This window comes from Falco naumanni, chromosome 10, assembly GCF_017639655.2.
Source record: "Falco naumanni isolate bFalNau1 chromosome 10, bFalNau1.pat, whole genome shotgun sequence".
In the NCBI taxonomy this organism is placed as follows: Eukaryota; Metazoa; Chordata; class Aves; order Falconiformes; family Falconidae; genus Falco; species Falco naumanni.
Genome location: NC_054063.1, coordinates 452,137 through 475,684, shown reverse-complemented (window position 1 = coordinate 475,684; position 23,548 = coordinate 452,137). Strand labels below are relative to the sequence as shown.

General features: G+C 44.3%; 1 protein-coding gene across 4 annotated transcripts in view; it reads right to left on the bottom strand.

The window, feature by feature from the left end:
* OSBPL5 (oxysterol binding protein like 5) overlaps positions 1-23,548 on the bottom strand; it is a 186,438-nt gene that overhangs the window by 140,024 nt on the left and 22,866 nt on the right. The window contains exon 1 of one of the 4 annotated variants that reach the window (XM_040608712.1): positions 5,290-5,461. The exons of 2 other annotated variants lie outside the window; for them this stretch is intronic. The gene's annotated coding sequence lies outside the window, so the exon portion shown is untranslated. Of the gene's footprint in view, positions 1-4,705; positions 4,883-5,289; positions 5,462-23,548 lie in introns of those variants that run through there. One more of the 4 variants, XM_040608713.1, reaches the window with a different exon arrangement.

The following is a 23,548-nucleotide window of genomic DNA, read 5'->3' as shown; positions in this document are numbered from 1 at the left end:
GACCCTACACCACACTTCTCACATACGCTAATGGCTAGGGGATCCTCCCAGCTTCTCAGCACACTTCACCCTCTTGGAAAAGAATGCTTTCAGTACCTACACTGAATTTCCACAAGCCAGAACTTGAATACCAGCTCGGAAAAATTAGTTTAGATGCCTGATAGTCTGGGCTTGGTTTACACAGCCTCCAGCCCTGCCCACAACTAGAGCTCCCCAAGTCGACTGTAATGCATACATGTACGAATAAATGAGTATGTCAATGTGCCTCCCATGACCTGGAGTCCAGAGAGAAATCTGGGAGAAGCAAACAGCAGTTTGATTTCAGGCAACAAAGCCTGGGTGGATCATCAGCCAAAAAAATATGGGGCCTGGTTTGCATCCACTGAACCTGAATTAAAACAAAACAAAACAAAAAAATCCATTTCTATCTATTCTGATCAAATTACATCTCCCCTGTTACAAAGGCAGAGCAAGACAAGGAGGTTGGGCCAAATTAACAGATGTTAAAACAGAAAGAAGAAAATCTATTTTAAACCAAACTCAAAAATACAAAGACTGTGTATTTCATGCCTTACATACTTGTGTCCCGCTCTAGATTGACAATAACAGAGTCCATGGAAGGCAGCTTAAATTACTGCCTTGCCCACTAGTGTTGCAATTTGTATAGCGCATTCAGTGTTCACAGAAAGCCTTCGTAATCCAGGTAAGGATTTACAACTTTATAGGAAAAAATATATATATATTGCTCAGACCTGAACTGTCTTTGATCTACATATGAAAGAAAAGGTCATTAGATGACCTGCAAATATAGATTTCTTTCCTTAGTAAGGTAAGGGGAAAAAAATTATTCACTGTATCAGCAACTGTCAAGCTTGCAGCATTGCACGAAGTTCTTTTCAAAGCAACACAGCAAAAGGCTGAAAGATTCACCTTATAACATGGAAATTTCATCTATTTGTATCCATTCCAGAAGGTTACCAGAATAATCCCCCCACTCCCCCTCTGCCCAGCATTAATCCAGTGGTTATTTCACATTCAGCTTCCAGGGATTTTACAGAAGAGCCAGCAGCAGCTCCCTGAGCCAACAGTACAATGTTTGATAAAGTGTCAAAAATCCTTGGTCACCTCCTACTAGTACATAAAAGTGATTCTCTCCTGATGCATGCCAAAAAAAAAACCAAAGAAAAAAAAGGCAAAAAGAAAAGTTGGTTTTTTTTAAATTAAGTTGTTCTTTTCATTGTGCCAGGATTACCCACAGTGAGTAACAGTTACCGACACCATGCAATACTGTAGAGTTCCCTGCATCTCCTCACTGGGACATGGCAATTGTTTGCTGTGAGGACAGAATTCCCTGTCATTAGAATCTGAGAAAAGAACAAAGCAATTGAATAGTGCAATGTTAGTGTAGGCTTTGCACTCTTAAGCAGCAACAAACAACAAAACTAACAAAAGCCAAACTGTCTGCAGCACTGAAGGTGGGAAGAGGCAACAAAATGCAAACATTTGTCTGGAGCAAACTACATCAGCATGGAAATTAAAGTGCCTTTTAGCACAATCTCATGTTTTTGCAGTGAGAAAACTGAAGGAGCACTAGCAGGATACTGCTTTTGCGCTTGGAGTGCTGGGATGCAGAAAGACCAAGTTTACGTTCAAGCTTTCCACTCAACACAGAACTAGACATTTCATCACTTAATGCCTCTCCACTGCATCTTACAGATAAGCAGCAAGTCTGCTTTCATTTAGCCTCTGCTGATCAATTTAGACAGCACACCCTTCAGGACTCTACTACAGTAGTACCATTTTGGGATTACACACAAAACAGCTATTACATTATTCCTTGGGGGTACAATTTCACATTGATTGATTCACTAAAAGATTAGATAGGATGAAGCAGGCAGACTCGATGTTGAGGCTCCCCCCACCCCCCCAAGGATAGCTACACATGTCCCAGTTTATTGAGGATGTGTGTATTTCTCTTTTGCCTTTAGTTGGTTAATTTTACACTGATACTATAATCATGCCTAAGGTAACTGGCCTGCCAGAACGCCCAAATTCACACAGCCGTACAGCTGATTCCCAAAAAATCACAGCTTGGCTTGCAGTTTAACAAAACATATATAAAAACTCAAAAACTATTATCAAGAAGGCTGCCAGCATAAGGTTGTTGATACTAGCCCATAGCACAGACCTCAGTGACAAATTTCAAAAAGCAAGCCCAGGTGTACACCTAGCTGTTTATTAAACAAGGAGGAGAAAAGAGCCTTTTCAATCGAGAGTTTGATTTACATTTCTATAAATCCTTCAGTCCAAAAGGAATATAAAGAAAATAATGGCACAAGTTGAACTGCAGCTCTACAAACACAACACAAAATTATCTGAGACTAGAGAACAAGGGATATGCCCATATTTTTTGAGGATTTTTTTGTCTGTTCCCATTCCCTGAGCTGCTGCTTGTGTTTCCTTTACCTTAGTAACCATAGCAGGCATGCACAAACACCTACAATGTGCTGCCAGAGACATCTCACGCTGAGGAGTGGAGGCGTAAGGAGCAGCATTTCTGGCTGAGAAAACACTGCTATTAACGCTCAAAAGGCAGGGAGGTCAGGAGAAGAAACACTAAATGCAGCTTTTTCCCCAAATAAGAGAGGAGATCAAATAGCACAACTCTGTGCAGTTCCAGAGGAACGTCTGGGCTCCATAGCTCAGAAGCTGCAGGATCCTACTGACACAGTTCTAGGCCGTCTCCTTTTTGCCTCTTAAGCCCCTGATCCAGCCCTAAAAGACCTTTGCCACGGGCAACACCAACAGTCTCAGAGCTGCCTCCAGCAGGTAACAGGTCCCTTGGACAAGAAGTGACTCTAACCCAATTCACATCAGATTCACTAACACGTTTATGATTTACGAACACAAGATGAATTATGTTGAGTCTGAGTTTTGCCCTAAACACAGCACGCTGACTTCAAACACCGCCCATTACAGATCACAGGAATGGCCTTTCCCTAAAGAAATCCCAGACTGCAAACCACAGCACCATGTGGGACACAGAGCCACTTCTTCCCTGCTGTAGTCAAGAAAGCACCTTGCTAATACCTAACCCAGCAATGGAAACTGAACCACCTGCACTGTACAAGCCTCCCTCCCACTGACCTGATGAATCAGTCTAGCGATAAAGCACATGAAAATTAAATTAAGTACCGTGAAACGATTACAGCAGTAAATCCACCTTTCGGTTACATTCATGTCGCACCATGACTAAATCGTTCCTTAGGTTCACATTGTCCTCTTCAGACTAAACCAGGCTGCCGGCAGGACCAAGGCCTGCATTTTTCCCCTTGAATGGCTGAATTGTTGCCACCTCGATCAAGAGTGGCACAAAGTAACCCCTGACGCTGGACCAGACTCTCTCAGCCCTCACACCTTTTTGGCCCAGCTCATCCATCACTCTCCTCGCCAGGCTGGAGCGAGCATACTCTGAGGGCCACCTACCATCCCATCATGAGCTGCCCTGTGGAGAACACCCGTTCTGCACTCCTGGAAGAAAACTTACCATGCACAGAGGGGAAGATGCTGCTGAGTGTGACTTCAGGCTTCTCTCCCTGCCTCCCCACTCACACCTCTTTGGAAACTTGCTGCCAGGGAGGGAAGGTGGCAGCTAGGGACACATCCAATGCAGCGGCTGCTCTCTGTTGTACGGATGTTGCTGAATACTATTATTTTGTGCATCAGTGCAAAGAGAGGGAGGGAATATTTTGACAACAAAGATACTGCTGCAGCTGGATGAAGTTGAGCAGGTGACTACACAGCTTCAAGAAGTTTCCTCCCCACTTAAGTTAAACAATTGTTTCACACTACAGCACTTCGGGTTTGCATAGCACTCAGAAAACATGGTTTCTGATCCAGCAGACAGTTGTATACGCGTATATATTCATCTCTCCAAGAACGCTGCCTTGCTTCACTTATTGCAAGCTAAAAGCATTTCCAAACTCAGGTCTACCCGAGTTGGCTCACAATGCAAATGGTCTCCAGTATAGTATCTGTACAAGTGCCTATAGGAAAGACAATTAGTCCTCGCTTACACGTAGACAGAATCAGTGCAGTCTCCTTACTATTTCCTCACCGTCCTTGCAGTACATTAAAAATGGGTTCCACCGGCCAGGTACGTCCACACGTGTAAAGAAATGATGTCACCTTGACAGCCTGCAGCCCCCCACGCCCTGCCAGCCACACAGCAGCCGGCCAAGCCCTGCCACGCAGGGGTGCCAGGGGGACGGGGGGGCATCCCACAGCTCCCACCGCCAAACCCCAAGCTGCAACAGGCACCCACAGAAACGGCAAAGCTGCCTCGCTACCCGCAAACTGGGCACAAAGCACGGGCAGGGGCCGCGGCGTTGCCCTCCCAGTGCTGCCAACGCTCAGCCTCCAAACTGGAATCACTCTTCCCCTAAGATGACTCTGGGGGTGCAACGTTATGCTTAAAAATCGGCAGCCGGAGTGCGCGGGGGGGCGAGAAGAAGGGCTGGCTTTGCGGGAGGAACGGATTTGGGGGGGGGGGGGGGGGGGGGGGGGGGCGAGTACGGACACACGTCTTTGGTGTTAGAAGGTATTTTGGAGAGGATGGCGCGGGGGAAGAAGCGGCTTCTGGGGCTGAAGGGCTCCGAGACCGCCGACCCGGCGGCTGGAGGAGGGGGCGCCCGGCGTGGCTTACCTGCTCGGGGCGACCAAGCCCCCGCGGCGCCGCCCTCAGCACGGCGCGCCCCGCCGCCGCCGCGCCGCCCGCATGGCCGGGGCAGCGTGGGCCCCGCGGAGCCGCCGCACGGGAAGCGCGGAGCGGCGGGAGCGGCCGGGCAGCTGCGCGGGGGAGGCGGCGGCGGCAGGAAATACCAAAAGACTGATCCAACCGCGCCGGGGAGGGAGGGAAGGGAGCGGGGAATAGAGGGGAAAATAGAAGGCGGGAGGGGGGGAGGAAAAAAAGAAAGGAAACGTGCAAAATCCGGGCGGGATCGGCGCGGAGCGGGCGCGGTACTCGGCTGCCGGGGCCCGCAGGAGCGCCCCCCTCTCGCCCTGCCGACCCGGCTGGAGCCCGGCTCGGTTCGGTTTATTTTCCCCCTGGAGTTTCCTTCTTTCGCTCTTCTCGACACAGGGAGAGGCTGAAGCCGAGACAAGAGTAAATAAAGCAAAAAAGCCAAACGCCTAAAAAAATTATGCAGACACCCCCACCCCCCACCCCAAGCAAGCAATTAGCCATCCTTGGGGTTCGCTGACGCCCTGTGCAAGGCAATGAAAGTCAACCTGGGGAAATCGCCGCGCTGAAGCCCTCCAGCTGCAGGAGCACTTTGTCTCAGCATCCAGCCATAAGCCGCCGCCGCCGTGACTCAAAGGCGCCCATGCAATATACAGCCCTGACACGCAGCCGGGCACGCTCCCAGCTTCGCCTGTGCGTCCAGAGCGAAAAATCCATCCCACGGCAAGCAGGGACCCCTCAGCTCCTCCAGACGAGAGGACAGTCCAATCACCGCATCCCTGGCCGCAGCCTCCCTGCCCCTCGGGGGAGGCAGGACTCTACAGGCAGCACAGTATCTGGTAGAACATCAGACACAGAAAACGGCCGAGCCACACACGTTTAACTGATGCTTCCTCTCCCTCCACCCCGCGGGTCCCACGGGTTGATGCTGGACCAAGAACAGGAAGCCAAACAGGGCTTCACGCCTCCGCCATTGCCCAGGGAAAAGGTAATGCCAAAAGTCCACCCAGACTCGGAGCGGCAGCATTAAAAGGCACCCACACTTTATGAAACTACAGTCATATGAGGGGAGATAACATGACCAACATGTGTGTCTGACTTCCACCACCAAGTCTGAATCACCCGTGTGCAGCTGAGCCCTTGGTGCTAAACGCAGCACGCAGCTCAGACCCATGCTTCTGAAAGCAGAAGCGTTCAACCAGACGCCTGAAGTGCTCTGCTACCCCACCCTTCACAGAAAAGGCTAGATCCTTTTTCACTGCAGGCTGTGCAGCCTCTAAACCAAGACAAAGACCCACCAGCTCTGATGTTCCTCATGCTACCCAGGAAGCCAGCTTCCAACTCTAAAGAGCAATAACTCATTAATTAAAGAGGTTTCCCAGATGTAAGAGAAAAATCCTGAATTCAACTAAAGCTGCAAGCTCAGTGTGGACCAGGACACACTTTCTTTCACTACCTCCAGCCAACTACAGCCCATCCACGGACAACATGGCTACACCCTGCACCACTTAAGTCCACGTACCTAATACTAGCTAGTAGAGGTAGCTGATTTTCTCCTAGTCAGCTCGGTAGGACATGGAACAATACGCACTACACCTAGCTAGGAGTACAGCATGGTACTGGAGAGAAAATTCACCATCTATTTTTGCTCTTTCCTAGAAGTTCTAGTACAAAACAGGGCTATAAACCGATCATAAACTAAATTAAGAAGAGATCCCACAGCCTAAGCTATTCCTGCTACTCAAGAGGCACTATAGCCCTTCTCTATCCATTAAATAAGCCCTTGAATTACTTACCTGCATAGGCAGGTAATTATTAAATTCACCTGTATTTGTAGTGATTTCTGCCATCCAACTGCAAGGCATGGAGAGTTGCCGTGATTCCAGCTGCCTTCAAGTCAATTGGGATTTTGATTTAACCGTCCCCAAAATTTTACCCTGAGGGCAAGCCTGTACTGTGCCATGGTGCAGGGCACTGCATGAAGATGCCAGAACGAGCATGAGCCAAGGCTTCTCGCCACCCTGGCGCAGGGCATTGCCACGCAGAGCCGTCGTGTTGGAGGCTGAAGCAGCTTACCCTGGCTCATACTGCCTCTCCCTGCTGCCTCCTGCCCTGTTTGGTCTCAGCCACACCACGCTCCTCTCTGTACCTCACGCTCCCTTCACGCTGCCTGCTTTTAGGGTTGGCTCACTCAAATGCAGCTGGTAGTTTGCCAACACCTTGCCTGGTCCAAATGGCTTTTTTTTATGAAACCACGGGCTTGACATTGATCCTGCTATCTGCATCCAGGTTGGCTTTGTCCAGCCATAGCAACAGAAGGGGCTCCTCGGCTACTTTGGTACAGAGATAGGGTGTCTAACATCCCTGCAGAAATCACAGTGGGACTCAGAGTCCATTTCCCAAGGATTTCTGTTTTAAAAGTTTTTTAAATCCTTTAAAAAGTGTTTTGACTGAAGTTTTCCACTAGATTATTTTCTTCTCAGGCAATCATTCTGTGATTATTAATATTTCATCTGTTCACTGCCACACAGAGCTCATTTGATTAAAAAACTGCGCATTCAAAAACTTTTCTGTCAAAACAGTTAGAGATCCTTGTAAAGAATACTTTGTTTTCCTATGTGCTCTAAGACAGCGCATGTGACATTAGTGACATGTGTGGATACACAGAGCGAAAGGCTTACCAGTTAAACTGTCAGTATTTTGGGAAAATTTATATCAGAATGATGCTTTGCATCATGTAGCCATGGCATTTCTGACATGGTTCAGGGAGCCCCGAAATTGGATTTGCTGTGGCTTCAGACCTTGCACCAGATGGTCCTCTGACACTGACTTAGACAAGAAGAGCAACATCCATTACTACCCTGCCTGTCAAAGACAGGACCTGGACCCGTTCTCCCTCTTACAAACCTGCTACAGAAAGTGGGGAAACCGAACCATGCAAACACTAGTATTTGTAAGGACTATTTTCCACAGCCCTCTAGTGTCTGTTCTGTTAACAGCCATTCAGAAGACAACATGGGTGCTCAGGCTCTGCTGGTTACCATTTCCTTGCCTGTGCCGCCTGCACTTTATGTGGATGTACCTGAGCTGCCCGTAAAACCCTAACGGGGTAGGCTGTGCAGTACAAAGCTCATGACCCAACTTCTGCATTTGGGGTGAGGTGTGCTGTGTGCACCAGCTTCCGTCCTAACACCACCTGAGCTCTCAAGCTAATTCATCAGTGACCCCCAGATATGACACATCCCTTTGATAAAAGCTCTCTGATGGATGTACCTAGCAGTTAGGGCTGAGGTCCCTTCTGGCTTCAATTCTCCTTTGCGAGAAAGCAGCCTTCCTTTTAGGTCTGCAGCTGTGATATTTTCTTTGGGCATTTGCCAGCGTTTGCAACACTTACCTTTCTCACCACAGCAATATAACTCTGTCCTAAGAGGGCTTGTAAACTGCTGTGAACTCTATCATAAGCAAGGGTAACAAAAACAGCAAAGCACAATATCCTGTAATTGTAGTGTTGGGAGGCTGAAGTCAAAGTGATTCAGTTGTGTTGCTCCAGTCCTTACAATCCAATAATGCAACCCAGAGAACTTAATAGTCAGGGCACTTAAAAAGAGTATCTAACATCTTTTTATGACAACCCTAGCAGATGTGCAACAACACAGTGTAAGTGCTGTTTAAAAATTATAATAAAGGCAGATGGGGAGATGAGCTGCAGCAACAGACAGATCACTCAGTTCTTTCAGGTCAGCAGCCTGCTGTTTGCTCTAACAAATAACTGAAACTTTCCCCTGCATCTTCCTTTTTGAGTCCTTCACCTTTTGCTAACTGCTGAGTTCTTCTTCCCCGCAACAGAGATCAGATCCCACCTATGTGAAATGCAAATATATGCTCATTCTGCATTGCCCAGAAGACTTGCATTTTATGCTTCCCTGTATCTCACGACATATCTACAATAGTTCTACAAGCCCCCATTTATGACTGTAAAGGTTATTAAATACCATAAAAGCCATCAGATATATTTATTGGCCTCTATTAAAATAGAAATTGAGAGGAACGATCATATTCATATTGTCATAATTAGTACAATGTCTCTACAACCATAACCACATTAATCAGACGTCATATGAACGATTCTTAGGTTGTTAGCATTTCAAGAAGCTCACTTGCCCTTAAGCTCATGGACACATAGCAAGACAAGAAGCGGGAAGCTTTAAAACAAATTAGTTAAAAAAGACGTTACTGAACACAGGTCTTTATCATTAGCCATAAGCTTCAACACAACTGTACACAATTAATGGTAAGGAAAAGATCACTTTTACCCGCATGCATTTTCCACTGCAAAGTTCCTTAGCAAAAAATTTTTAATACCATAGCTGGACAGAGCAGGAGTTTCTTGTTAAGAAATGGTAGTTCGTCTGTTTAGAGCTCTGGAAAAGTAAGTCCACAGCTAAACATGTTTGCTCATTTTACATTTTGAGAAACAGAGCTGCTGCTAAACCAGGTTCCTAATTGCAAGTTTGCTAGAATGGGTCTCTGGGGAAGTTAGAAAAAACACAAATATCTCCTTGGGAGCCACTGGAGATTGAGGTACTCTTGTGGCAAAAGGTGAAGGAAAATTTTCAGCAACTGATGCCTGCTGAAAGTTGGGGCTCTACACAGGGGGCTGCACGCTGAGTAACAGATACAGAGGGAGTATGGGCTTTGCAACAAGTTTCACAGCACATTGCAGAGCATAGAAGCAGCAGCATGAAGACTTTACAGCTGGCAGTGGGCAAGCATCAAGAGGAGCACAATGTCACTGTGTTTTGATACTGCAGACTGTGCTTCTGTTTACTTTAGCAGCTCCTGAACATTAGTGTGTGTTCCCTGCTGAGATAATGTTTCTGGCTGAGTCTTTTTTTTCCCTCTGTTAGAAGAGGTAATTTTCCCTGCATGTTTTGCTAGCAAGAACTTACCTCCTAGCTAATATATTCACCATCCACTAACACAGGCCAGCTCCTTCCTTCTTGCCTGTCTGCCGCTGAGATGGGTAGATAACATAATTCTAAGATCTTGTTTAGATCCTGCTGCTTTGTATTTCATCTCCCTTTCTGCTGTCTTGTTTTCTCCCTGCAATAGTCCTTATGGACTTCCTTGAGTGCAGCTTAGGAGACATTTCTGTGAATGATGGATGTTGGCCATTGTAGCACCGTGCTCCCTGCCTAGAGCAGTACTAAAGAAGATGGAGTAAGTAAACAATCTGAAGGTCTTTCTTTATCCACACACTGTGGTCAGAAGATTTTCAAATGTCCACATCTGGGCTTTGGGTTACAAAGCAAATAAGTCTGGCTAGGAATTTCACCCAGTGGGCTAAGCCTCCAAAGGGCTCACTAGGCACTCACGCCTGTGATGGTCCTGTAAAAAAGGGTTTGAGCTTTCAGGAAGGAATCTCCAGCAATAGGTTGTAGTAGAGACTTCAGGAGGCAATTTTGAAGACCTGCCAGTAACAAGAAAAAAGATCACAGATGTTCTTACTTGCTTTGTTTTCTCTGTATGACCTGTCATATGCTTGGATGGTGCCCTGCTTTCTACAGCCTTAACCCCAAGGCTGTTTTTCAGGAGTCTAAACAGTGTCATTTCAACTACTTCTACCCAGACCTCATCCCAGAGAGGTCAATTGTGATCTTAGGTATCTCGTATTAAACAAGACTTCTTGGGCAGATCTCACTTTTCCTACCCTGCACCCACGCTAAAAAAACCTTCTCTCTCAAGGGGGCTCACATGCAGGAGTCCTAGATTAAGGTCTGTGCTGGGAGGTAGGACTGTTCTTCCATACACCTTGGTCTTGCTAAAGTTGGAGTCAAATCAAGTTTAGTTGTGACTATCCAAGGTCCTCATTTCTTATGGCTTATCTGAAGGCTGTTCACATCAAGCACCATGAACCTATTTTATTCTCCTCTCAGTGTCTAACATAGCAAATTAAGCCAAATGCTGCAATCATGGCTTTGGTGTGAAAACTAGATCAGTTTGGTTGCTATTGGTTTGTTCCTGCAGGCCTGGCTAGTAACTAACTGCAAATCTCCTCTCAGAGGGAAGCCCAACACGCTGACCTGATCTGGTGAGCCAGGTTCCTCCTGCAGCTAGCAGCAGGCTGGAAAGCAGCCGAGATATCCAGGATCTGACAAACTGTCCAGTGAAATCTGGGCTAGATTTCAAAACCTTTGATAAGACATGACATGAAACCAATTTGCTATTCAAAAACATTCCAACAGCCCTTGTTCTTGATCATATTTCAAGCTCATTGCAAAGCAAGTTAGCTGTTAGCTGTTAGCCTTGAAAGATAAAATGTATATGTAAATATATGCATACATGCCTAGAAATATATATGTAAATGAACTTTTTGCATGGCTGGATAAGTTTGCAACATCCACATCAGTATGTGTAGCTGACACGATTTCCTCAACAGCTAATGGGAAATGTCCATATGAAGTCAAACTTCATAAACAGCCAGGTTTTTTTTTTATTTTATTTTTCATCCTGCCCCAGATAAACTTTTGAACAGATGCCAAAAATTTTAATCTGTCTGGACCGAGTGCTGTTCTCATACAGGAAATATTACAATGAGAAGAAACATAAACATGTCTTTAAAAGATTTGATTATCGGACTCATATAGACAGACAGATCTTCATATAGGCCAGTACCAATCTCTCTACAGGTATCTATTTATTGACTGATTGATGCTCTGTCCGGAGATAGATCTGGATCTGGGCAGACAGAAAGTTGCAGCTTAGTTCTGCTTTGTTCATAACATCATCCTCTCCAGAGAGGGGCATTTTGACTGACAAATGATTGAATCTAGTTCCTGATACTCAAGTGTATGCTATTGATCTGGAAGTCAGGCCAGAGAGTCACAAATCTGATCTATTAGCAGCTTTGTAATAACACTGTATCATATTTCCAAGCTTGCAGCTGCTTCCAAACATTACAGGATGTGTTTGTTTTCATACTTGACCCCTTTTATTTTGCCCAACTCTTGACTCACTCTTGCAGCCAGCTAATTTCTGATAAATTATGGAACCTCTCACAGCTTCTTTCTTGCTCTGCTCTCTGAAATCCATCTTCTGTCTTCATCCATGATCAAGCAAAAATAAGTCTCCTTGACTGTTGCAATTCATTTTAAGGATTCTTTGTTACTGCTGATGCCTCCTATGAACAGGACACCTGCAGTTGCCACAAGGGCTTGAAGGAGATCAGGAAGAGAAAGTACAATAACATTTTCTGCTACTGCTGAAGGCCAGCTGCCTAACTGGTTTCTCTGCACAGAGGGATGCCAGTATTTTGTCCTTTTGCTTCAAACAAGGAGACCTGTCCAGTGTTCCTGTTGCAAATTACAACTGTAGAAGTAAAACACAAAAGTGAAGCCTAGAAGAAAAGAAATGTTTCCCCAGAACAGATAAAACACTATCAAAGACCATGCTCTGACTTACAGCCTCAATGGGCAACACACAAAGGTTTGTTCCAGAGCAAAACATCCATCTCTTTTATACCACAGAGGACCTGGATTTAGATCTGTGCTATTGAAGTCCACACAAAGTCTCACAGAGGATGGCTGGATTTAGCTACTATTTCAATCTTGAAATAGTGGAATAATACCCTGGGAATTATGATGGTGACCACAGCAAACTGTAGGTATTTGCTCCATCATTTTGCAAATAGAATTATTAATATCCTGGGTGCTTTCAGCCCTGACGAACTTGATCCACTGCCACTGTCTCCTGATCCCCATGAACAGTTAAATCAGGCTTGCTGTCAGTGTGTGGCTTTCTCATGCTGTTGCTACACCACCAAGCAGGAGCACATCCGTAGGGTGAACAAACTGTTAGTGAGGATGCAACATCTACAGTATTTGAATTAGAGAGATGGTTTTAGACTAGCTTTCATTTGGACCCATCAAATCAGCATCCATCAGCAGCTACAGTGAATTAGGATGTGCTCTTAGAGTAAGTACATCTTCCCACGTAGTTTCAGTGAAAGGGAACCCAGGTGCATGAGACTGCTCTGGTTATGAATCAAAGAGCAGTAAATAAAGATGAACTGGAAATTTACCTCAAAACTACATTGCTGATGTGTCTAAAAAAAAAGAAAAAGAGTGACACATCTGAGATATGAGCAGGCTGCTGACTGAGGAAAGAGATATTGGTGGAAAAAAATACTGTGGAATGCAGAGACAAGTTTTTAGGATAACATATCACTTTACCTACTGACTGATAATAGCTCCTTAGGTTTGTACAAGCCCTGGAGCACATTGCTTAGCCCTTCTACCTTAGGCTCCCTCAATGACTATCTGGCAGTGAGGGTTAGGCTACTCCTCCCCATTTCACACCTAGTGGGGGATGGCTGTGCCACAAATGGGGCAGCTAGCCTGCATGGGGCACCACGGCAAGCAGAACCCTCAGCCTCATATGCCACCCACGCCTCCACTGGGTGCAAGCCTTCCAGCGGGGCCAAAGGCTGCTTTCTTCAATCAGACACTGTCATGTGGTGGTTTTATGCTACTGTTTTGAAGACAAACCATGTTAAATGTAGCAGCCATTCACTTTGAACTGTCATGGTACAGACACAGGGATTAAAAATAAGACCAACTTCTAAGAACAGATGCCTTTTTTAAAAAAGGTAGTCAGTGAAAAACATACCATAGTTTTGAACACAAATTGCTACTGAGAAATTGTAATAAATATACAAATATATGAAATGCATTAAAGTGTTATTACTTGTATTTATATTTGCATGACTACAGGATTAGAGGAGTAATGCTGATGATGCATATTTGAATGAAACCAGAGTTCAAGACCATCAATGATTTCTTGCTACCCAGAACAAGAAACCCCCTGGGACTCTATGACACGCAATTAATCCTTGTCCTGCTTCCCATCAGATCCTTGGGCACAAAGGAGAGTAGAATAAAGAGTAGAATAAAATATTCTCTATAGCTGATCTCAGGGGGACACAAATAATTGCATTTGGATATGGAGAGCTAAATTTGTATCACTTTCCGAAAGTACCTTAAATAACCCTTGGCAAAAGAGTTTTTTAAAGCAGAGCAGAATCCAAATGAAGCTTCATGGGTGTGGGGTCATATTAAAACCTTAAAATTCAGCCTATTTTCATCAGAGCTGTCTCAGCCAACTGAGATGGTTCTGCAGGAAAACTGTGCTCCTCACAACTCTGTCAAACTTTCTAGTGAAACCAGATGAAACTCCATAGTTCTGGACTCAATCAGAAAGCTTATAGGAGGCCTGTATCAGCAGCAGCACAGATATAAGGCTCTGCTAGTTAAAGCCAGAGTGTAGTCTAGCATATAGATTGGTTTTCAAAAATTCCACTTGCCAGTGGCAGGAAGTTCTTTTCATCAGGCAGCAAAAACATAACGGATTAGATCTGCAATCAAGAAATACCATTTGATGTCAGCTGGGGCTCGGAGAGCAGTATGTATTCTTTTTCTTTGCCTGAGAAGATTGCTCTGAGGTTGTGTCACTGGATTATTTTGAATAGGCGGGCAAGTTTTAGCTCTATTTGAGCAAAACTGTTTTCTCTTCTTCTCTCAAATACATGTCTTAGAAACCTGCTTATACATGTACACACTATTTCTCCCTGAACAGATGTTACTTTTCACAAAATTACGAGGCTATCATCTGTGATGAATACCAAATAGTTTCAAAAAGACTATTCTGTGAGCTGGTACAAAGCATAGAGCCCAAAGGAAAGAAAGGAGGGTCTGGTGAGGAAAACAACAGCCTCATCAGACCGGGTCCCAGTTCTGGCCTCTACTATTGAATTTCTCTGTGCAAAACTTTAACCTGCTCACAGTTGTTCATCTGCAGGATAGAGCCTTACTTACATTTAACATTCTTGACATAAGTGAATGTTTTACCTACCATGTCTAGAACTGCAGTTACTGCTATTCTGATATAAACAACAATATTTTTATTTCAGTTCAGTATTTTCATCACTTGTAGAGATAAACACATCACTGACTTGTTCTTCTTTATTGTTTTCTTGTGGATTCATTAGATTTTCCCTTAAAAAACCCAAGGAGTTTCTAAAAGTACCAATGAGTTTTTAGAATGGAAGATATTATCTTCCAAAACCAAAAGGAAAGAGACAAATCAGTCAGAAATGTTGTCTCCATTTCTGTGTTTAGGCTATTGCCTTCCTAAAAAAAAACAACCTAATAAAGGTCTTTCTATGCTTCTTTTATGAGCAGGCCAGTAAGATACACCCTAAATAACATAATCCTAAAAGTATAAGGCCAAGAACTGGCAGTAATTTCTCTTCCCATCTCCTCTCTCTCCTTTTTTGGGTTTTTTTGGTTTGTTTTTTGGGTTTTTTTTTTGAACAGAAAGAAAAGCTGTCTTGGCATGGGAGCACTATGCTTAGTGGAGGAATGCTGGGGCTGGAAAGGTGGGGGAGTGCTGTCTGCGGAGGGAAGAGACTCAGTTCTTACTGACAGCACAAGTAAATGGCATCAGCTCCAGAAAACACAAAGGATTTCAATGTCTGGCCATTGCTTGGCACACTCTCAGCTCACTTGTAAAAGGAAATTCAGTTCTGTTAAAATGAGAAGAGACAAAGTGAATATAAATAGATACCTGTGAGCTTGTCTATGCAGACATTTTTTTCCTGGTTATTATACTGGTCTAATTAAATGGTTCACGTTAGACTAGAGTAGACATTCTGATTTTAGGTGAAGACTCTATTTTGTCAGGATAGCTTCAAGAATTCATGCAGCAACATGAAGTAAAAAGGGCAGGTCTTGATTTTAGACACGAAGTGTCCTCCTGGGAACTACTGGTTTAATTAAGGTTCAAAGTCTCTCCCTTTCCTTTTCTACTATAGCTATCCCACATTGACAAGCCAAGTTTGAAGAGAGACTGAAGTGATTGCCCTGCTGCCTGATATTCGCCTTCACTTGAACGGATGCCAACTCAGCTGACAAGTGTTGTAACTGTAATGCCAGTAAATATTAACTATTTCACTTTGCAACATAGCACCAAAGGAAATCAAAGGACCAAAGGATGTGGGACTGCAGAAACACTTCCCAGAAAACAGAGCTTGAAGAATACAGTAGTTTGGCTGCTGGGATGTGTAAGACTAATATATTTAAGTCTACCTACAGTGAAAGACTTCTGGCAAGGAAGTCAGGGGGAGGACACCAAATGAAGTAATTCTTCTGGAAGAGGTTAGAGGTGGGCTCAGCTTTCAAAAGCTAGAGAAGTAATACTTGTTAACATGGTTCTCCCTTGTTCCTAGAGAGACACCCCTCTTAGGCTCTGGAAAACAGGGCGCTTCCACTGACCTGATGGGTGGGCAAGGGTTGTCATGGTGTTTTAAATGAGCCGCAATGACTTTCTTCAGAGACTTCTAGAGTTGTAGATGCTGAGAACAGTTTATCTCAAGGGGTAGGAGTGATAAAGGAAACAGGAATGGGTAATTTCCTGAATTCATTGCACTGTGCAGAAATCACACCTTGATGAACTATATTAACTGTCTCTTGATGAAAAAAGAGGTTTTAAAATGACAGAAGCAGGTAGTATTGACTGCTCTGGATGAATTATACTCCATGGTTTTGGAGGAATTCTGTGAGAAGCCTTCTCTGAAGGCTTCAGAGAATAATAATAAACTGCCAGTTTTCTGAGCATCTCACAATGTAAGAAGCAAAGCTGGAAATCACCTCTACAAAAGGGCATACATACAAAACACATATCACCAGCTAGGTCTGAATATAAGCTGTCTTCCACCTCCAGCTTTCCAAAGCCAGCACAACACCCAACATGTTCTCCAATGCAGAGAGGATACCTGTCACAAAGCAGAGCAAATTCAGCCCATTGTGCTGTAAAAATTCCCCATGCAACTATCAGAGAAGTACACACAGTCAGCCACAAGCCCTACTAACCATCCAAAGTGTGGGTCTTAACTCTACAAAAACATGCTTACAGGAAATCTTATGTCCCTTAACAAACCTCCTTGAAGAAACAGGACAGCCCTCTGCAGTAGCCGTTTGACTCGCATCGCATAAACACTGATTTACCAACTACACATTCCCTCCAACAGTGCTGCTTTTTGAGACTCATATTTCTAGCTAGGAAGGCAAATCTTAACGAGACAAAAGGAGAAAGTGTGATGGAAGGGCAAACTAGAGAGAGATGAATGGCAAACTAGAGATAGATGAATTTCACTAAAAAAGATTTAAATGTACAATAGCAAATGAATTTGGAGAGAAAATTAAGCAGTCATGGTATCTTATGCCTAATTGCTCCCATGAAGGCAGGGCTGGTGATTGTTCTTAAAGTGACTTAAAAATTAAGAGTCCAGCTACCATGAGGCATGCCAGACCAGTAAAAGAAAAATCAGCATAGTTCCCTACCACATCTTGCCAAGATCTGTGAAAATCTAGAAACTCTGTATGGAAACGGCCTGTTAAGCCAGCCCATTGTGTCTTGGTCAAAGATTGTTCCTAGTCCTTGATGTATTCCCTTTGCCCCCTGCTCCAGGAAAGCCTGGCCACAGCTACTCACTTGCAGCACGAGGCTGCAATGGCTCAGGGCTGGAGATAGCGACTGGGGCACAGAAAGCCTGGAAAGAGAAGCTTTATTTTCTCCACACTGACAACCACAACCAAATTGAACTGAACAGATGCACTGTTCTGGGGTTAATTGTTTTTTAACATTTCTTTTAACATAGACAGGACAAGGTTTTATTTGTCTTTAAAACAAACTGAAAGAAGCAGAATTTCTGTCAGATAATACGACCAGCTTTTCATGCAAGCTGCGCTGGCAACCCTAGCTATGGCGCAGCAAAGCTCTCCCTCTGGTCAGATCCCAAAAGACATTTTCTCTGAAAGCGTTCAGAATCAAATGTGCATTTAACTCTTCTTTCCATTTCACACTCCATTTCTAGTGATTAATGCTTGTGTTCTAGATGGATGAAAGCTGAAACAGATGTTATCCACTCACAATGCCATTCTGCTAACCCTGAGCTAAAGGCTGAAATCCTTAGCAGATTAGTGGCTGAAATAAAAAATGGATAAATAAAGTGGGGAGTACGGGTGAACAAACTCTTGTAGGTTTTATTTCTGTGGGTAACAATGCACACAGGCTATGTAATATCTATGCTAATCTGCCAGAGGAAGGATTAAATGGCAAAATTCCAGCACTGAGACCTGCCGCTCTCCTCTGCTGCAATGCCTCAGTATGACCACATACCTTTCCACTAGAATGTCACTGTGTAGACTCTACTACATTTTTTTAAGTGGGTTTTTTTCAGCTTTTTTTCTGTTTATTGAAACAACAGTAGCAGGTTTTCTTATACATTCCCAGGAGTTTATGCTATTTCTGCCATTAAATGTACTTGTAGCATTGTATGATTCAACCAGTGCTGAGGAGGTTAGGAAAATGATTTGAATTTTCACTTAAATGAAATTTCAAGTGGCTTTTATCAAGTAAGACAGCACGCGTTCTAGCGAATTTTGGACTTCTTTTTATATTCCTTCATTCAGACCTTGGAAGTCCTTCGGAGCAACGAACCTGGTGTAGCTCTGTCAGTCAGAGAAAAACTTAAGAGTCCTTTGTTCTGTATCTCAGAAAGCCAACAAACTGTCAAATTACAGTTTAATAATGTACATTAAAACTGTAGGCAAGATAAACAAACTTGGCTGAGGGCATGCTGTTGGATATTAAGAGAAAAGGACAAGATCTGCAGCATCAGTACCCTGAAGAGCAGAGAGCTGGCTAGGTATGTACCAGCTATATAGCTTGACATATCAACTAAACATCTTTCCCCCCCCCCCCCCCTACATTTTTTATTAAAGACCCTCCAATTACTCTTTTTAAAACACAGGAATAGCAACATGGATGCAATAATCTAGTCCATTATCCTGCCTCAGACAGTAGCAGATATTTCTGGGGACGGAAATAACAACCTTTAGTAGACTGGTGTAAGGATAATCTTACCCTCACATCAGATCACAGCCTGGTCTTCAGTAGTTCAGAGACTGGCTTAAGTCAGGCTATTTAATATCCTTTTGAGAGGGTTTTCTACTCTGGCTACATCAATGACGAATGTCTTTGCAACATGCATCATGGAGGCAGGTACCCTAAATGCCCCTGCTTCATATATCAGCTCAAATTTATAAGACAGTTAAAATTTGAGAAAAGACTATTAAAACAGTAACTCAAACTACTTTTTCCAAATGGAGAGGACATTCACCTTGCCATGTGTAAATTGTTGTTCTTGGTTGAATTCACATTGCAAGCTCCTTGAGGCCTCTGACATCACTGACAACTCCGTGCTAGTTCTGCATCTATCAATAATGCATAAGTCATAGCAAAGCAATCAGACAAAGTCCCAGCTCTTCCTCCCATCCTTAAGAATAAGCCTAAAGACCTAAACTTTGCAAAAAAAGGCTGCAAAAAAGCATGATGGTTGCACTTTATAATGTAATGTTAACACAACAGGTATGAAATGAAGAGCAAGAAGGAAAACATATTCCTTCAAAGCTGTGCTATAAAAAAGGACTTCCAAGCTCGTGAACCTCTTCCCACCACCTACCAAGAATCATTTTGTTACAGCCCGTTAAGATGACTTAGCTGATGAATAACACAGCATTGTAAATGTGAGTATTCATTCCCTGGTGCAAAAATCTTCAGATCTTCAGAACCAGGTAGTCACAGGGACCTCTGGCTACGTTAACCCTCCCCAGGCTCCACTTCAGGCAGCAGTTAAGACCCCAGTTAAGACTATTACTAAACCTGCACCTTTCCTAGCTCTTCAGTGACACCTTCCGGGACAAAAATAGACTGAGCCAATCTTATTTTTTCTGCAGCTTTTGCCTACGTGTAGGAGTCAAGTGAGATATTTGGAAGGTAGTTCTCAAAAAATAGTGAGCACACAAGAAACGCTACCCAAGTACAGTGCAGTTGCCTGTACGCAGCACCCTGAAAAGTGCGATCTCTGGAGACTGGGCAGGAGATGAGTCCCAGATGGCCACAAATCTGCAAACTTTCACTTCTCCCAATGTATTTTGATTTCCTGAGATTGCTAACTGGGGGGGAAAGAAGTCACACTTGAACAGCTAGATGCTCCCTGTAAGAGCAGTAAAGATGAAGGTGGAAGTTTATATTAAAATATTTTACTGTTAGCCAGAGCAATCTCATCTTTGCTTGAGGGCAAGTTTTAGATGCAGCTGTGGTGTGACGTGAGGGCACAACACTTGCATTTCACTGCGGCAGAAGCACCGTAAAGTGCTGGACCGCAATTCCCACTCCCATGCAACCCCAGTCCTAGAGCACAGAGCACACAAAGGTTCCCCCAAACACGGGGGGAAAGATACCTCTTCATTCACTCTCTGGGGAACATGCTGGAAAGACGAACAGGCTGTGCTAGGCAGAGCATTAACTCACTGAATAGCCTGGAGCTTAGCTGAGAAAGACACCGCGTTGAGCACTCGTGCATGTACAACCCCAGACTTTGGTGATACTGTGTAAATTTACTGCCAGTCAGACAAGTAGAAACATCTGAAATTCCTATGTGCACACTCCATCTCAAACAAGCTTACCTTTGATCACACTGTGCTCCACCAATGATCTCTCTGGTATATTTGGCATTTTCAGTCTGCCCGTCCCTAGCCTGTTTATTAATTTATTGATCTGTAACTTTTTAATGTCAAAACAGGCACCCTGGGCAACAGTTTTTCATGTCTTGTGCAGCTACTGTTTTGCAAAGAGAACACACAGTGGGTGAAAAAAAAGCTGTCATGCTCTTCAAGTCTGACGCACAGTATGCTTTCACCTGACCTGAGCAAAAGGCGAGCCAGGAGAAGGGCATCTTCTCCACCGAGGGCAGTCAGCAGTACTGCAGCACTGACATAAATACTGTGCTCCATACCCAAAGGCAGAAGGTCAGCACTAGCAATTACATTAGTGTGACCTGCTCTAGCGTGCCAACAAGCTTAGCTACTCTGTGTAACTCTTTCCACATGCTGGCCCAATGCTGACTGCTTTCATCAGTACACATTTTCCTGAAGCATTAGGGTTTCCTTGTAAAGGAGGTGTAACTAATATGACACACTGGAGCCTGGAGAATTTATTTGTAAATGGGGAGTGCTGCACAGACGAGAGCCACAGAAAAGGTTGGCAGTATGCAACATAAACAATGTGATTAGTAATCAAAGCAGAAGGCCGTCACTCATGTCTTCTCTGGACTGGTGCATTAATGATCCATGTCCTTCTGCTGGAGAGATGCTATTGTCACCCATGAATCATGCATAGCTTAAAAAGAAGAGGACTGAAGAATAGCTGCTATAGTCTTTCCCTTCATTTCTGCTCTGCAGTGGCCAAAGGCTGAGCTCTTTGTCTAGATGCTAAGAGCTGCTAGGTACACAGCCGCAAAGTTGAAAATAAAGGACAAGTCCAGATCTCCATATGCTTCCTCCCTGTCCTCCCCTTGAAGATACATCTAGTCCCAAACTCATCCTAAACAGATGAGTTCTTGCTGAATAGATAGGGCCAGATCTGGGAGTTGTCCTCTTGCTGTGATTCTTGGTTTGGACACCGAAGAAAATACTGTCCCTCAAAATTTCCCTATTTCCCATCCAAACCCAGAGTATTATCTCCCTTGTATAAATCCCCAAATAGATATTTGAGGCACAAGCCTGATTTTTCCTAGGCAAGATTACGTATTGGAAGGCACAGAGAGCTTTTCCTGAGTATTGGGGGGTGGGGGTGGGGGGGTTGGTGTATCAGAGCTTATCTGCACATCTGAACACAGTCTGCTGACACCCATTTTTTTCAGGGTTAAAAGACGAATACCACATAAATTGTAAACCTCTGTTACAACAAGAATGCTCAGCAAGAATATTTTCTGGCTTTTCTACTTTAAGGAGACAGGATCTCCTGATTATTCTTCACTCATGATATTGAGACGGCCTGACCCAAACTGAGGCCCCATCATGCTGGCTTGTTTCTATACATAAGCAGAATGAAAGCAGCTCATGAGAGTACAAGGCTTCCAAGGCAAAACATTAAGATTCGTGTCTGACATCTTTAAAAATCGCTCTCAGCTGTCCTCAAGGACTTGCACATTTCTTTTTAGAGTTCTTTTACTAGCAACCTTTGCCACAGGCTGCATTCTGCTTCATTCCCCTGGAAGCATTGGTTCACTGGGAGCTGCTCCCAAGAAAGGGCTGGGGAGCACCTTCCCAGCCCACCATGCTCCAACCTCAAAAGCCCCTTGTCGTGGACTTTGCTGTCTCTACCCTCAAAACCAGGTTATGCTTTCTTTTTACAAATAACTTAGAAGGGACGCCCTTTCTGGTGTCTGATACAGCTGTGCAAGAAGTAAGCATGCTTCCGCCCCCAAGTATAAATGTACTAAAGGGGTTGCAGCCTCTCTCCTGTGAACACCGCGTTGGCTGCCCCGGCTGCAATGTGCTTCTCTGCCCCACTTGCGGGGACACGCCTGCCTTGGGAAGGCAAAAAGTGTGATCAGACAAAGCTGACTGAGCTGCCTATGCCCACTCAGGGTCCAGTGAAGTGTGTGCTACTGGTGCATGTCATTTGGCTATCAACACGTATTCTGGTGTGCTCATATTTCAGGCATCCTTTGCACAGATATGAATGAGTAGTTCAAGGGCACGGCAGCAAAGCACAAAGGCTTAGGGTAGATTTAGAACCACACTCAGCATGACGTATTAAGCAGTGTGCCAGAGGACCTGTTACGGATTTATACCTTTTGGGTTGATATTTGCCATTGACTGTCACTGCTCAACAGGAAAGGCAGTGTGTTCTTAATAAATGTCAAGATAAGGGGTGGTTGAATTGCCCTGATTGCAGCAGTCCAGTGACTTCTGGGCAATGGTTATCTTTGTTTTCTCCACAATTGTAGACTGTGAGGGACTGTAAGCTGACCTGGCACAGGGAAAGACTTCCCATATCTTACAATAAATCATTATTTACTAGCCTGGAATAGCCACAAAGTCAGATCAATCCTCAGCAAAGTACCACGCCTGGAGATGAACGGAAAAGTTGTTTTCTGGGCTTTGCTCAGGTGCTCTACTGGAACTGCCAGCAAGAGGGCCTCTTCCCACCAGCAGGAACGGTGACTGCAGAACAGCGATCCGGCTGGAAGTACCATCTGATTTTACACCAGTTAACCACGGCTAAGCTGATCTCCCAGTCTGCCCACACTGGGTCAAGGCCCTATGCTTTGGAAAACATCGGAGCAGTGGAGAACAGGTAAAGTGCTCCAATACTAGTGTGCTGTGAAAGCCCAGAGGCTTTGGCCTCCTCTCGTTACTCCACGTCTTTGAAGCAGAGGAGGTGGCTGCACTCACAAAGGTGTAAGCAGAGAGTTTGCCAAGTTCAGGCAGGCTTGGTATACCCTGTAGAGGCTCTGTGACAGTAAGTGCCCCGTTGTCACTAATTATGAGGCTGAAGAAACCCAAAGAGTTAAAGCTTAACAGTCTCTGCAGACATCAATCTTTCCAAAAGGCATAACAAAAAAAAGAAAAGCTAAATAGAAGTTTTAGCAGTAAAACTGCTTTAACAGCTACTGTAGGTCTAGTAAGACTGATAAGGAAATATAGAAAGCATATGGATTAAATTTATTGGCATTGGCATAAATCTGGGGACATTAACATAGCTGCAGAAAACGCCATCATCAAGTCTTTGGAAATCCAAAAAAAGATAGTCTTTCAGTGCACAGAAATGAAAAAGGAAAAAAAAAAAAAAAAAAAAAAAAAAGGAGGAGATAGGATATGGTATCTCAAAAGAAACAGA